Source organism: Hemitrygon akajei, chromosome 10 (genome assembly GCF_048418815.1).
Source record: "Hemitrygon akajei chromosome 10, sHemAka1.3, whole genome shotgun sequence".
NCBI classification, from domain to species: domain Eukaryota; kingdom Metazoa; phylum Chordata; class Chondrichthyes; order Myliobatiformes; family Dasyatidae; genus Hemitrygon; species Hemitrygon akajei.
Genome location: NC_133133.1, coordinates 662717 through 678210, shown reverse-complemented (window position 1 = coordinate 678210; position 15494 = coordinate 662717). Strand labels below are relative to the sequence as shown.

The following is a 15494-nucleotide window of genomic DNA, read 5'->3' as shown; positions in this document are numbered from 1 at the left end:
GTATCTATCTATCTATCTATGTAGGTGGAAAGGGACTGAACCAAGGGGGATAGAATGGAGTTGAGGTAATGAGGACAAGTTCAGTGAGGCAGGAGCAGGCAAAGACAATGGTTCTACCTTTTCTGGCAATTGTGCTATGAATGGTAGGGTACTGGGGAGTGTAAGGAAACAGGAGGACCCAGGAGTCAGAGTGCATTATTTGTTGAAGAGGCATCATGATGGTCTGAGTTATAGAGAGAGTTTGGCCAGGCTAGGTCCTTTTTTGTTTAGAACCACCAGAGAATGAGGGGTGAACTTATAGAAATACTTAAAATTAGAGTTAGAGGGGACTCCAGAATTTAGAGGCTGAGATTTATGGTGCCAGGGGAAAGATTCACATAGAGGATGTTGAGTACAATGCATCCCCCCCCCCCCCCCCCCCAGAAGTTTTCATGTTTTATTGTTTTGAAACATTGAATCACAGTGGATTTAATTTGGCTTTTTTGATGCTGATCAACAGAAAAGACTTGCATGTCAAAATGAAAACAACTTTCTACAAATTGGTCTAAATTTATTACGATTGTTGAACACAATAATTGATTGCATAATTACTCACCCCTTCAAGTTAGTATTTAGTTGGTGCACATTTCTCAGCCTCTTCGGTTGTCCTTCGGAATCAGATGATGATGTCCACTCCTTTGATGGTGAGATCTTTGACTATACCGTCCTATCCTGGACCCACAAGTTTTATTGCAGGTGGGACATGTATATGTGGTAGTGATGGCAACCATGGCTGCATTTCTTCTGCTGTCTTCTGGTTGTTCTTTCCATCTCCAGAATACGAACCCCATCCCTACACAGCTGTCGCCAAGTGTAACGGTCAGCAGCAACGTCCTCCAGGTCCTCTGGTCTGATCTTGCACTTCTTTAAAGCGTTCTTCATCTGATCCTTATAGCGCTTCTTCGGCCCTCCAGCTGAGCGTCGACCATGATATAGCTGGCCGTATAACACTCTGCAGAGTAGCCGACATGGGGGCATCCTTATCAAGTGCCCCAGTCACTGCAACTGACGCTGGGTGATCATGGCCTCAATACTTCTGCAGTTGGTCTTTACAAGTAATTCAGTGTGAGGCACCCGCTCAACACCAAGTAATTCCCAGGATGCGCTGAAGGCAGCTTATGTGGAAGCACTCCAAGGACTTGATGTGACGGCTGTAGGTTACCCAAGCTTCACAGCCATAAAGGAGGGTGGTGACACAGACCGCATGTGGAGGGATGAAGGCTCCTGTTCTGAAAGACTCTACACCAAAGTCTCCCAAAGGCTGCTGATGCCTGTGTAATGCAGCTCTGGATGTCGTTGTCAATGCTGCTATCCTCAGAGAGAATGCTCCCCAGATATTTGAAAGATGGCACTACTGACAGCTTTTCATCACCAACAATGAAGGCAGGTAGGGTGGGTGGGACACTATACTCCATTGGCAAACCACTTCTGTCTTAGTGGTATTGATGGTCACTGCCACAGCAAGGACAGTTTGAAGATCCTCTGGAGTTTGGGCCATAAGAGCACAGTCATCTGCATACTGCAGCTCCAGGACCCATTCTCTATGGAGTTTGGTGGTTGCATGGAGCCTCCTGATGTTAAAGAGGTTGCCATCTAATCTGACATCCACTGCCACACCGCTGCTATCCTCAGTCTCGTTGTGGAGAAGCTTGGTAACACAAGAGAAAGATGTTAAAGAGCACTGGCGCTAGCACACACACCCCTGTCTCACCCCTGTGCGGACGAGGAAGGCTTGGACTCTTTGTCCTCCTATGGTCACCTGAGCAGTCATCCCATCATGGTATTTCTCAGTAATTACAGCTGAAACACACTGGTTTCCTGGGCTGCTTAATTCTAGGGAAGACAACCTCTGGCACCTGCCAAACTCATGAAATTGAGTGCTCTTGATCCCACCCCAAACCCCATTTTGTGTGGATGCTGTGTTATTCCCTGTACCCTGCTATGATTAAAGGAATTATATTTTTGAATCACAACTAAGGGGTTAGTAAAGAATAACAAAAAAAAAGGCCCATTCTAATTAAACAGTCAAAGGTGCACAAGTGGAGCTCAGCTTGAACTTCTCTCACTCGTGCACTGGGCCCTCGGTAAACGTGACAGTACACACCACCCTCCGAACGTCACTTGCAATCCATTAAATGGGTCTCCCAGATCGTATACTACGAACGGTTTTCCCAAGCATCTTCTCCGTTCATTTCCTCTCGAACAAAAGCTCCAATCCCAACCTTAGTGTCCCTCACCAGAGAAACCTCCCGTTGATCCAACCAGCCTAGTTGGATATTACGCATTTCTCCTCTCTTCAATAGTAACCCAAACAAGCATGAAAACAGAACAGACTGCTCTTACAGAGCTGGCAAAATGAAATTCATACAGCATAATAAAAAAAATGAAACGGGGCATTACACAGCCTTGAGGCAGCTTTGCACACCTGGACACTGGAATTTTCCCCATTTTCTTCTGACATTGATCAACAGAAAAAGACTTTTTCGTGTCAAAGTAAAAACAGACCTCTACAATGTGATCAAATTACAAATGTAAAACTCAAAATAATTGCGTAAGTATTCACCCTGTTTAATAAGACACACTAAATCAGAGTGCAGCCAATTGGTTTAGATATCAGTGCTAGTATACTGGAGATTACCTATGTGCAGTCAAGGTATTTCATTTGATTGTAGTAAAAATACAGTTCTATCTGGAAGGTCCAACTGCTGGTGAATCAGTATTCTGGCAGAATACTACACCCTGAAGAGAAAAGAACACTTCAAGCAACTCCATAAAAAGGTTATTGAAAAGCACAAGTCAGGAGATAGATACAGGAACATTTCCAAGACACTGATGTCTATTAGAGTCCAGTTAACTGAATTTTCAAGAAACGGAAAGAATATGGCATAGCTGTAAATCTGCCTGGAGCAAGCAGTCCTTGAAAGCTGAGCGACTGTACAAGAAGGGGACTAGTGAGGGGGAGGCCACCAAGAGACCAGTGACAACTCTGGAGCTTCAGTGGCTGAGCTGGGAGAGGCTGCACATATATCAACTGTTGCCCAGGTGCTTCAACAGTCATAGCTTTATGGGAGAGCGACAAAGAGAAAGCCACTGTTGGGAAAAGAAACTCTCATGAAATCTCACATAGAGTTTGTCAGAAGGCATGTGGGAGACTTTGAAGTCAGATGGAAGAAGATTCAAAGGTCTAATGAAATCAAAATTGAGATGTTTGGCCATCAGACTAAACACTATGTGTAGACAAACACTGCACATCATCAAAAACATGCCATCCTACCGTGAAGCATGGTGGTGGCTGCATCATGCTGTGGGGATGCTTCACTGCAGCAGGTCCTGGAAGGCTTGTGAAGGTAGAGGGTAAAATGAGGGCAGCAAAAAAAAGGGAAGTCCTGGAGGAAAACCTGATGCAGTCTGCAAGAGAACTGCGACTTGGGAGATTTGTTTTCCAGCACGAGAATGACCCCAAGGATGAAGCCAAAGCTACATAGGAAAACAAAGTTTTTGTCCTGGAATGGCCAAGTCAGAGTCCAGACCTCAATCCAATTCAGAATTTGTGGCTGGACTTGAAATGAGCTGTTCACTCATGACCCCCATGCAATCTGACAGAACTTGAGGAGTTTTGTAAAGAAGAATGGGGAAAAAAAATTGCAGTATCCAGATGTGCAAAGCTGACTATAAGACATAGGAGCAGAATTAGGCCATTTGGCTCATTGAGTCTGCTCCGCCATTCAATCATGGCTGATCCTTTTCTCCCCTCCTCAGCCCCACTGCCTTTTGCCTCGTAACCTTTTGATGCCTTGTCTAATCAAGAACTTATCAATTTCCACCTTAAGTACACCCAACAACCTGACCTTCACAGTTGCCTGTGATAACAAATTTCACAAATTTGCCACCCTCTGGCTAAAGAAATTTCTCTGCATCTGTTTTAAATGGACGCTTCTCTATCCTGAGGTTGCCGTCTTGTTCTAGGCTCTCCCACTATGGGAAACATCTTTCCCACATCTCCTCTGTCTAGGGTTTAAACACTTGAAAGGTTTTAATGAGATCCCTTCTCTTTGCTTTCGCCCCCCCCGCCACCATCTTTCTAAATTCCAGCAGGTACAGGCACGGAGTCATGAACCCACTCCAATACTAGCACATCTTATCTCGGATAAGAGCCCAAAACTATAAGATGAGGCCACACCGGTGCCTTTTAAAGCCTCAGCATCACATCCCTGCTCTTGTATTCTAGATCTCTTGAAATGAATGCTAACATTGCATTTGCCTCATCATTGATTCAACCTTCAAGTTAACATTTAGGGTGTTCTGCACAAGGACTCCCAACTCCTTTTGCATCTCAGATTTTTGGATTTTCTCCCCTTTTAGAAAATAGTCTGCACATTAATTTCTACTGTCAAAGTGCATGACCAAGCATCTTCCAACACTGTTATTTTGTTTACCGCTTTCTTGCCCATTCTCCTAATCTGTCTAAGTCCTTCTGCAGCCTTTCTGTTTCCTCAACACTATCTGCCCGTCCACCAATCTTCATATCATCTGCAAACTTGGCAACTAAACCATCTATTCCATCTTCTAAATTATTGATAGACAGCATAAAAAGAAGCGATCCCAACACCAACCTCTGCGGAACACCAACAGTCACTGGCTGCCAACCAGAAAAGGATCCTTTTATTCGCACTGACTGCCTCCTGACAATCACCCAATGCTCCAAACTTTCCAGTGACTTTCCTGTAATACCATGGGCTCTTACCTTGGTAAACGGCCTCATGTGACACCTTGTGTCAAAGGCCTTCTGATAATCCAAATATACAGCATCCATTGCATCCCCTTTATCTATTCTACTTGTAATCTCTTCAGAGAATTCCTGCAAGTTCGTCAGGCATGATTTTCCCTTAAGGAAACAATGCTGACTTTGTCCTTTCTTGTCCTGTGACTCCAACATCTTCCCAACCACTAAGGTCAGGCTAACTGGTCTATAATTTCCTTTCTGCTGCCTCGCTCTTGTCTTAAAGAGTGGAGTGACATTTGCAATTTTTTAGTCCTCCAAAACCAAGCCAGAGTCCAATGATTTTGAAAGATCATTACTAATGCCTCCACAATCGTTATTGACCACCACCTCTTTCAGAACTCTAGGGTACAGTTCATCTGGTCCGAGTGACTTGTGTACCTTTAGGTCTTTCAATTTTTTGAGCACTTTCTCCTTTGTAATTGTAACTGCACTCCTCTTCCTTTACACTCTTCAACACCTGGCACACTGCTAATGTCTTCCAGAGTAAGGACTGATGCAAAATACATAATTAGTTCATCTGCCATCTCCTTGTCTCTCTCCCACCCCCCTATTATTTCTCCAGCCTCATTTTCTAGCGGTCCTATATCCATTCTCATGTTTCTTATTTTTTTATATACTTAATTTTTTTTCTCTATCCACCTTGATATTGCTTGCTAGCTTGCTTCCAAATTTCATCTTTTCCCTCCTAATGATCATTTTAGTTCTCTGTAGGGTTTAAAAAAAACTTCTGAATCCTGTCTTCCGACTAGTTTTTGCTTTGTTGTATGCCTTATCTTTTACATTAGCTTTGACTTCCCTTGTCAGCCACAGATGTACCATTTTGCCATTTGAGTACAGTTGGCCCTCCTTATTCGTGGATTTCGCATGTGCAAATTCAACCAATCGTGAATCGCGAAAACCCGCAAGTGCTGTTCCAGCACTTGTTGTTTGAGCATGCACAGACTTTTTTTTCTTGTTATTATTCCCTAAACAATGCAGTATAACCACCATTTTATATAGCATTTACATTGTATTAGGTATTTTAAGTAATCTAGAGATGATTTAAGTATGCGGGAGGATGTGTGTGGGTTATCGTGCATGGGGATCGAAAAAAATCAGAAGTTCTCTTACTAAGTAAGTCAGAACAGGTACATCCGGTATTATTTAGCGTCAGTTAGTCAAACATTTGTCTTAGTATTTAGTATATACTTTACCTTTCTATGCATATAAAACACTTAAGAACGTATGTTTCAGCGCCGGGTTCGGGGTTCCCAAGCTCGATCTAGTGACAGATCGCAATGGAGTGCGCTCTCCACCGTGCCAGATTGATGTGGAGGATCAAAAACCTGAAACCCCAAAACTCAATAGTTAAACTTAGTAATAATTGTAGCTTTCATCGGGGCAGAGCCTTTCTCACTTTATCCTATAAATTGTTCTGATCGTTGACTGACGCAGCCTAATGCTTTTACAATGACCAATGGCGTTTCACCTCTTTCCGATCGCTTTATTATTTCCACTTTATTTTCAATCTTTATTGTGATTATTTTCGTGAACAGAAACACTGCGCATTCAGAGCTCTGGCGCCGGGTCCTAATGTCCACGGCACTGAGAGAGGTTAAATAAGGTCTGGGGTTCCGCTGGGTCCTAAGGTCCACTGGATTGAGACAGGTTGAATAAGGGACTTGAGCATCTGTGAATTTTGGTATCTGCAAGAGGTCCCAGAACCAATCCCCCGCGGATAAGGAGGGCAGACTGTATTTCTTTGATTTTGGAATCCATCTATCCTGCTCCTTCCTCAGCTTTCCAAGAAACTTAGACCATTTGTGCTGTGATGTCATCTATCCCAGCATCATCTTCCAGTTGACTTTGGCCAAATCCTCTCTCTTATCACCGTTACTTTCTTTACTCCACTGAAATATTGCTATGCCAGACTTTCTTCCTATCAAATTTCAAGTTGAACTCAGTCGTATTGTGATCACTACCTCCTCAGGGTTCCTTTGCCTTAAACTCCCAGTTACCTGCATTATAACACACAATCCAGTACAGGTTTCCCCCGCTATCTGAAGGTAGAGCGTTCCTATGAAACCGTTTATAATCTGAAATGTCGTAAATCGAAGAAGCAATTGCCATTAATTTATGTGGGAAAAATTTTTGAGCGTTCCCAGACCCAAAACCCCCCCCCCACCAAATCAAAGCAAAGAACACATAAAACCTAAAATAACACTAACATATAGTAAAAGCAGGAATGATATGATAAATTTACACCCTATATAAAGTAGAAATATTGTAGGTACCGTGTAGTTTCACTTATCAAACTCAGGAAGACAGCGAGCCAAAATCGATTTGGAGAAAAAAAATCGGAATGTCACGGTCATTGTAGTCTTTCTCAGGGTAAATACATGTATAAAGCGGGTGTCTTTTTTTCATAAAAGCGAAAATCCTCTTTGGTTAGCGAAAACGGGTACTAATGTAAGTCTTTCGTAACAGTGAGTTGTCGTAAAGCGAACATTCGAAAAGCAGGGGCCACCTGTATAGCTGTTTCCCTAGAAGGCTCAATGATATACTGCTTCAAAAATCCATCTCATAGGTATTCAACAAACATGGTCTCTTGAGATCCATTACCAACCTGATTTTTCCAATCTACCTGCATGTTAAAATCTCCATGACTATAATAACATTGCCCTTTTGACACGCCTTTTCTATTTCCCTTTGTAATCTGTAGACCTTATCCCAGCTACTGCTTGGAGGCCTATATGCAACTGCCATCAGGGTCCTTTTACCCCTGCAATTTCTTAACTCAACCCACAAGGATCTTCCAATCCTATGTCAGATCTTTCTACTTTCTGCTATTATTTTCCAGCAGAGCCACGCTACCTCCTCTGCCTACCTGCCTATCTTTCTGATACAATGTGTAATCTTTGACATTCAGCTTGCAAGTGCAACCGTCCTTCAGCCATGATTTAGTGATGGCCACAATGTCATACCGACAATCTGTAAAAGTGCAACAAGATCATCCATCTTATTTCTTAGATGAGATATAACATTTTGCTACCCTTTTTGATTGTATCCCTGTTGTGCTGATACTCACACTACTGGCTTGAATTTTGCCCTGTACCTTGACATCTGCCTGCCCTTCCTCACATTCTGACTGCAAGCCATCTTTGTTTTTTTTTAAACCATCCATCCTATCCTGAGTCCCTTCACTCTGGTTCCCATGCCCCTGCAAATTAGTTTAAACCCTCCCCAACAGCTCTTAACAAACCTGCCTGTTAAAATATTGGTGCTCCCCCTGTCCTTTTTGTACATCTCGTACCTCCCCTAGAAGGGCTCCCAATGATCCAAGAATCTGAAGCTTTGTCCCCTGCGCCAGCTTCTCAGCCACATATTTATCTGCCATGTCATCAGGTGTCTCCTCAATGGCACATGGCACAAGTTGCAGTCCAGAAATTACTACCCTGTAGGTCCTGCTTCACAGTTTTCTGCCTAGCTCTCTCAATTCTCTCTTCAGAACTTCAGAGACCTATCCACACAGACTCAGGCTGTAATTGCATCCAAAGGTGCATCTACTAAATAGCTAATTGAAGGGGTGAGTAAATATGCAAACAATTAGGGTTTAAGGTGTTTAATAATTGTAATAAATTTAGACCAATTTGTAGAAATTTGTTTTCACTTTGACAGTCTTTTTGTGTTGATCATTGTCAAAAAAGCTAAATTACCATAAAACCATATAACAATTACAGCACGGAAACAGGCCATCTCGGCCCTTCTAGTCCGTGCCAAACGCTTACTCTCACTTAATCCCACTGACCCGCACTCAGCCCATAACCCCCCATTCCTTTCCTGTCCATATACCTATCCAATTTTGCTTTGAATGACAATACCGAACCTGCCTCTACCACTTCTACTGTGGTACTTGCATCTACTGTGATTCAATGTTGTAAAATAGCAAAACATGAAAACGTCTGGGGGAGGGGGGGGAAGAGGTGGTGGTTAAATGTTTTTTTAATCTCCGTAATTTCCATCAGTGACTATTTACCCTTGCAGTTTTTTTTAACTCTTCCTGCATGGATTCCACATTTTCCAATCCTATATCACCTCTTTTTAAAGAGTTGATTTCATTTTTTATGTACAGAGCCACCTACCCCGTCTGCTTACTCTCTCATCCTTTTAATACAATATGTATCCCTGGATGTTAGCTCTGAACTATAATCCAGCCACCACTTGTTGCTCATGATGTCATACTTGCCAATCTCTTAACTGCAGTACAAGATCATTAACCTTGTTTTGTATACTGTATGCATTCAATTATGACACTTTTAGTCCTGTATTCCTCACCCTTTTCGATTTTCATTTTGCTGGAATCTATACAGGCTATCTCTCTCTACTGTTTCAGTCCAGGTGAAGGGTTTCAATCTGAAATATCGAGTGACACTTCACACTGGAAATGATATCTGATCCACTGAGATCCTCCAGCAGTTTCTGCTCCAGGTTCCTCAATCTGTCATCTTTCCAGTCAGATCACTGCATGTCTGTTATGTGAGTGTTTCTGTAAGTTATTTTTCTTCTGTTACTCCTGCTTTCCCAAATTTCAGCAGTGAAGAGATCAGTAGAATATGGAGTGATGGTGGCACTATGAATAAATGATTGGAGATGAGAAGCTGTTGAGTGTAGTGAAAATATCTTAGTTCAGTGAATGCTAAACGTAGGTGATTTATTCTGTGTAAATGAGATATTAATATTTCGTTCTCTTCCCATGTGGCTGTCCGTATGCCAACCATAAATTAGGCACTTAGTTTGCTCCTTAGCTGATGTTCGCCAAGTGCAGTGAGCTACCTGCTTGTGTACCAACAAAGCTGGCTTTGAATTACATGGTGAGAGCTTTTAGTGGTGCTTGATATCACATAAGCTCATTGTGTCATGTATATTGACCTGAAGAAGTCCCACTCACACAATTGCAGAGAAATCCAGCAATGCAAATGGAAAACAAAACCATGCCTCAGTTTTGGCAATGCTGTCTAATATTCACAATTATACAGTGTGGAAATGGGCCTTGTAGACCACCGAGTCTGCACTGAACAAATCCCCATTTGAAGCAGTCCCCTTTCCCACCTAGTTCCCACCTTGTCTAGTTCTCAGTTAGACAATAGTGACCAATTTACCAACCAGCCAATGTGTCTTTAAAATATTTGAAACTAGAGTACCCAGTGAAATGCACAAAGTTGCGGGTTCAAACTCCTCACAGCCGCAGAAGTCTGAATCGAACTTGGCTCACTGGTGCTGTGATGGAGCAGTTGTGACATCAATGATACAATGCAGTTACCTGGTAGATTTCTTTTGTGCTTTTCAAAGCTATACAGTTCCAATGTTTTGGAAAATAATTCTCAAAACTATTAAAAGTTAAATAGCTATATCATTCAAATATGGAATTTTAAAAAACTTAAATTTAAATTATTTGTATTTGCTTTAATGACTTTGAAATGTATCTTATTGTCTGTCTTGTCATAAAATCTCATTCAATTCAATTGGTGTTTTGATCCTTCCCTGCAGAGATCCTTATTCAATAAGGATCTTTTAAGGAGATCTGATGGATGGTTTCGGCCTAAAGCTTTAACTCTTTATTCCTTTCCATAGATACTGCCTAACCAACTGAGTTCCTACAGCATATTGTATGTGTGGCTCTGATATTCAGCATCTCCCGAATCTCTTGTGACATAGTATTTAAGCACCAAGAATCACTATTAACAATTTAAGTAACTTTATTTCATTTAAATAAGCATGCAAATTGCCAAAAATCTTTTTTCCCTTCGTAATGATGTGAATAGAATTAGCAAATGTGCACAAGATTTAATCTGGTTTCATCAGCAGATCAGATCTGCACTCAACTTCTGGTTCACTGTCTGAAAGATGTTTAAAAATCTGTTTTACATTAACATCTTCAATTGCTGCACTGATTCTGCTGTTAAAATTGTTCATAGGAATTCACATTTTATCATTTCCTTATTTCTATTTAAATATGCTTGCATTCAAATTGATGTTAATGCTGCCATATTTAGAATTCTTAAATGCTTTTAACTTGATTAGACTAAAATTATATTTTGACTTTAATAAACACTTTTAGTTATGATCTTTACTGTAAATTTTTAACACAGGGCTGGTACTCTCACAGCTGCAGACTCCTTGGTTCAGATCTGCTGGTGTCTGGATTACACTTTGTCCCTGCGACTGTGAGGCTTTTCTCCAGGTGCTCCAAAGTAAATTTATTATTGAAGTACACGTCACCATACACAAACCTGAGGTTCACTTTCATGTGGGAAAACTCAAAAAATCCAATTGCCATAATAGAATCAATGAAAGACTCCACCAATAGGGTGGGCAACCAGTGTACAAATGACAAATAGGTTGTGGGAACAGTTCAGCGATGGGGCAAGTGAAATTATCCTCTCTGGTTCAGGACCCAGATGTTTCCTGAACCTGGTGGTGAGAGTCCTGAGACTTCTGTACCTTCAGAAAGATGGCAGCTGTGAGAAGAAAGCATGACCTGGGTGTTGGGGCCCCTGATGATCGATGTGCTGCTTTCCTGTGAACATTCCATGCAGATATGCTCAATGGTGGGGAGGGCTTTACCCGTGATGGACCAGACTGTATTCATGACTTTTCGTAGGATTTTCTGTTCAAGGGCATTGGTGTTTCCATACCAATTTATGATGCAGCCAGTCAATATGCTCTCCACCACACATCTATTGAAGTTGGTCAGTTATAGATGTCATGCCGAATCTTCACAAACTTTTAAGGAAGTAGAGGCTTTGTTGTGCTTTCTTCATAAATGCACTTGTGTGCTGGGACCAGGACAGGTCCTCTGGAAGGATAACAGGAATTTAAAGTTACTGAGCCTCTCCACCTCTGATCCCCCCCCCCCCTCCCCATGAGGACATCCCAAAGATGGTAGCTTAATTAGACACTGTAAATTGCTCCTGGTACGTGGGTGACTGGCAGGATCAGGATAGAATTGATAGGAATGTGAAGAGAATGAAATGGAAGGTGTTTGATAAGGTGCTACATAAAAGACTTACCTATTAGATAAGGATACATTGAGTTGGGGGTGATGTATTAGCATGGATGTAGGATTGGTTAACTAATAGCAAACAGAGAGTTGGGATACAGGGCTGTTACTCTGGTTGGCAATCAGTGGTGAGCAGTGTGCCGCAGGGGTCAGTGTAGGGCCTGCAACTGGTCACGATATACATAAACGATCTGGAAGAGGGGACCGAGTGTAGTGTGTAGAAGTTTGCTGATGATATTAAACTGAGTCAAAAAAGCAAATTGTGCAGAAGATGTGGCGAGTCTGCAGAGTGATATAGATAGGTTAAGTGAATGGGCAAGGGTCTGGCAGATGGAGTACAATGTTGGTAAATGCGAGGTCATCCACTTTGGAAGGGAAAATGGAAGAGCAGATTATTTAAGTGGTAAAGATAGCAGCATGCTGCTGAGTAGAGGAACTTGGGAGTGCTTGTGCATGAATAATAAAAGGTTAGTTTGCAGGTGCAGCAGGCTATTAAGAAGGCAAATGGAATGTTGGCCTTCATTGCTAGTGGGATTGAATTTAAAGTATGGATGTTATGTTGCAACTGTACAGGGTGCTGGTGAGATCGCACCTAGAGTACTGTGTGCAGTTGTCTCCTTGCTTGAGGAAGGATAGAACATAGAATAGTACAGCACAGTACAGGCCTTTTGGCCCACAATGTTGTGCCGACCCTTAAACCCCACCTCCCATATAACCCCTCACCTTAAATTCTTCCATATACCTGTCTAGTAGTCTCTTAAATTTCACTAGTGTATCAGTCTCCACCACTGACTCTGGCAGTGCATTCCACATACAAACCACTCTGAATAAAAAACCTTCCTCTAATATCCCCCTTGAACTTCCCACCCCTTACCTTAAAGCCATGTCCTCTTGTATTGAGCAGTGGTGCCCTGGGGAAGAGGCGCTGGCTGTTCACTCTGTCTATTCCTCTTAATATCTTGTACACCTCTATCATGTCTCCTCTCATCCTCCTCTCCAAAGAGTAAAGTCCTAGCTCCCTTAATCTCTGATCATAATGCATACTCTCTAAACCAAGCAGCATCCTGGTAAATCTCTGTACCCTTTCCAATGCCTCCACATCCTTCCTATAGTGAGGTGACTAGAACTGGTCACAGTACTCCAAGTATGGCCTAACCAGAGTTTTATAGAGCTGCATCATTACCTCACGACTCTTAAACTCTATCCCTTGACTTCTGAAAGCTAACAGCCCACGAGCTTTCTAAACTACCCTATCTACCTGTGAGGCAACTTTCAGGGATCTGTGGATGTGTACTCCCATATCCCTCCGCTCCTCCACAGTACCAAGTATCCTGCCGTTTACTTTGTACTCTGCCTTGGAGTTTGTCCTTCCAAAGTGTACCACCTCACACTTCTCTGGGTTGAACTCCATCTGCCACTTCTCAGCCCACTTCTACATCCTATCAATGTCTCTCTACAATCTTTGACATTCCTCTACACTATCCACAGCACCACCAACTTTTGTGTTGTCTGCAAACTTGCCAACCCACCCTTCTACCTCCACATCAAGGTCGTTAATAAAAATCATGAAAAGTAGAGGTCCCAGAACCGATCCTTGTGGGACACCACTAGTCACAACCCTCCAATCGAAATGTACTCTCTCCACCACGACCCTCTGCTTTCTGCAGGCAAGCCAATTCTGAATCCACCTGCCCAAACTTGCCTGGATCCCTTGCCTTCTGACTTTCAGAATAAGCCTACTGTGTGGAACCTTATTAAATGCCTTACTAAAATCCATGTAGATCACATCCACTGCACTACCCTCATCAATATGCCTGGTCACCACCTCAAAGAACTCTATCAGGCTTGATAGACACGATCTGCCCTTCACAAAGCCATGCTGACTGTCTCTGATCAGACCATGATTCTCTAAATGCCCATGGATCCTATCTCTAAGAATCTTTTCCAACAGCTTTCCCACCACTGGTCTATAATTACCCGGACTATCCCTACTACCTTTTTTGAACAAGGGGACAACATTCACCTCCTTCCAATCCTGCGGTACCATTCCCATGGACAACGAGGACATAAAGATCCTAGCCAGAGGCTCAGCAGTCTCTTCCCTCGCCTTGTGGAGCAGCCTGGGGAATATTCTGTCAGCCCCCGGGGACTTATCCATCCTAATGTATTTTAACAACTCCCAACACCTCCTCTCCCTTAATATCAATGTGCTCCAGAACTTCAACCTCATTGATACTGTCCTCACCATCATCAAGTTCCCCCTCACTGGTGAATACTGAAGAGAAGTATTCATTGAGGACCTCGTTCATTTCCACAGCCTCCAGGCACATCTTCCCACCTTTATCTTTAATCGGTCCTACCTTCAATCCCTGTCATCCTTTTGTTCTTCACATAATTGAAGAATGCCTTGAGGTTTTCCTTTACCCTACTTGCCAAGGCTTTCTTATGCCCCCTACTTGCTCTCCTAAGCCCCTTGACCTCCTTTCTTGCTACCCTATATTCCTCAATAGACCCATCTGATCCTTGCTTCCTAAACCTCATGTATGCTGCCTTCTTCCACCTGACTAGATTTTCCACTTCACTTGTCACCCATGGTTCCTTCACCCTACCATTCTTTATCTTCCTCACCGGGACAAATTTATCCCTAACATCCTGCAAGAGATCCTTAAACATCGACCACATGTCCATAGTACATTTCCCTGCAAAAACATCATCCCAATTCACACCTACAAGTTCTAGCCTTATAGCCTCATAATTTGTCTTTCCCCACTTAAAAATTTTCCTGTCCTCTGATTCTTTCGGGGTATAGGATATACTGGCTTAGGAGGCAGTGCAGAGGAGGTTCACCGGGTTGTTTCCAGAAATGAGTAGGTTAGATTATGAGGAGAGATTGAGTTGCCTGGGACTATACTCTGGAATTCTGAGAGGTGATCTTATAGAATCATAAAAAAATTATGAAAGTGATAGATAAGATAGAGACAGGAAAATTGTTTCCACTCATAAGGTGAGGTTAGAACTAGAGGACATAGCCTCAAGATTCGGAGGTGTAGATTTAGGACAGAGTTGAGGAGGAACTGCTTTTTCCCAGAGGGTTGTGAATCTGTGGAATTCTTTGCCCAATGAAGCAGTGGAAGCTACTTCAGTAAATATATTCTAGGCAAGGTTGGATTTTTTTTGCATAGTAGCGGAATTAAGGGTTATAGGGAAAAGGCAGGTAGGTGGAGATGACTCCATGGCCAAATCAGCCATGATCTTATTGAATGGTGGAGCAGGCTCAACAGGTTAGATGGCCTATTCTTGCTCCTATTTCCTGTTTCTTATGTTCTTATTAATGTCAATGGTTGCACCATGGATGGCACAGGCTCTGTAACTCACCATTTTATTAGTGGGGAGAGTGCAATCACATTATTTTAGTTGAAGATGCTGATAATCCTTAATTTTTAATTTATTATATTTTGTTTAGAGACAGCATGGAACCAGGCACTTGCAGCCTACTGAGCTACACCGGTCAGCAGGCCACGTATTTAAAACTAGCCCAATCACAGTACTATTTACAATGACCAATTAACCTACATAGTTCATACAGGATGGAACAGGCCCCTCTTCCACACTGACCAAGATGCCTCCTCATTC

General features: G+C 42.5%; 1 protein-coding gene across 7 annotated transcripts in view; it reads left to right on the top strand.

The window, feature by feature from the left end:
• The window catches only part of phf6 (PHD finger protein 6), a 117120-nt gene that overhangs the window by 28846 nt on the left and 72780 nt on the right, over positions 1–15494 (top strand). Inside the window, exon 1 of one of the 7 annotated variants that reach the window (XM_073057726.1) lies at positions 10975–11052. The exons of the other annotated variants lie outside the window; for them this stretch is intronic. The gene's annotated coding sequence lies outside the window, so the exon portion shown is untranslated. Of the gene's footprint in view, positions 1–10974; positions 11053–15494 lie in introns of those variants that run through there. 7 annotated transcript variants of the gene reach the window in all.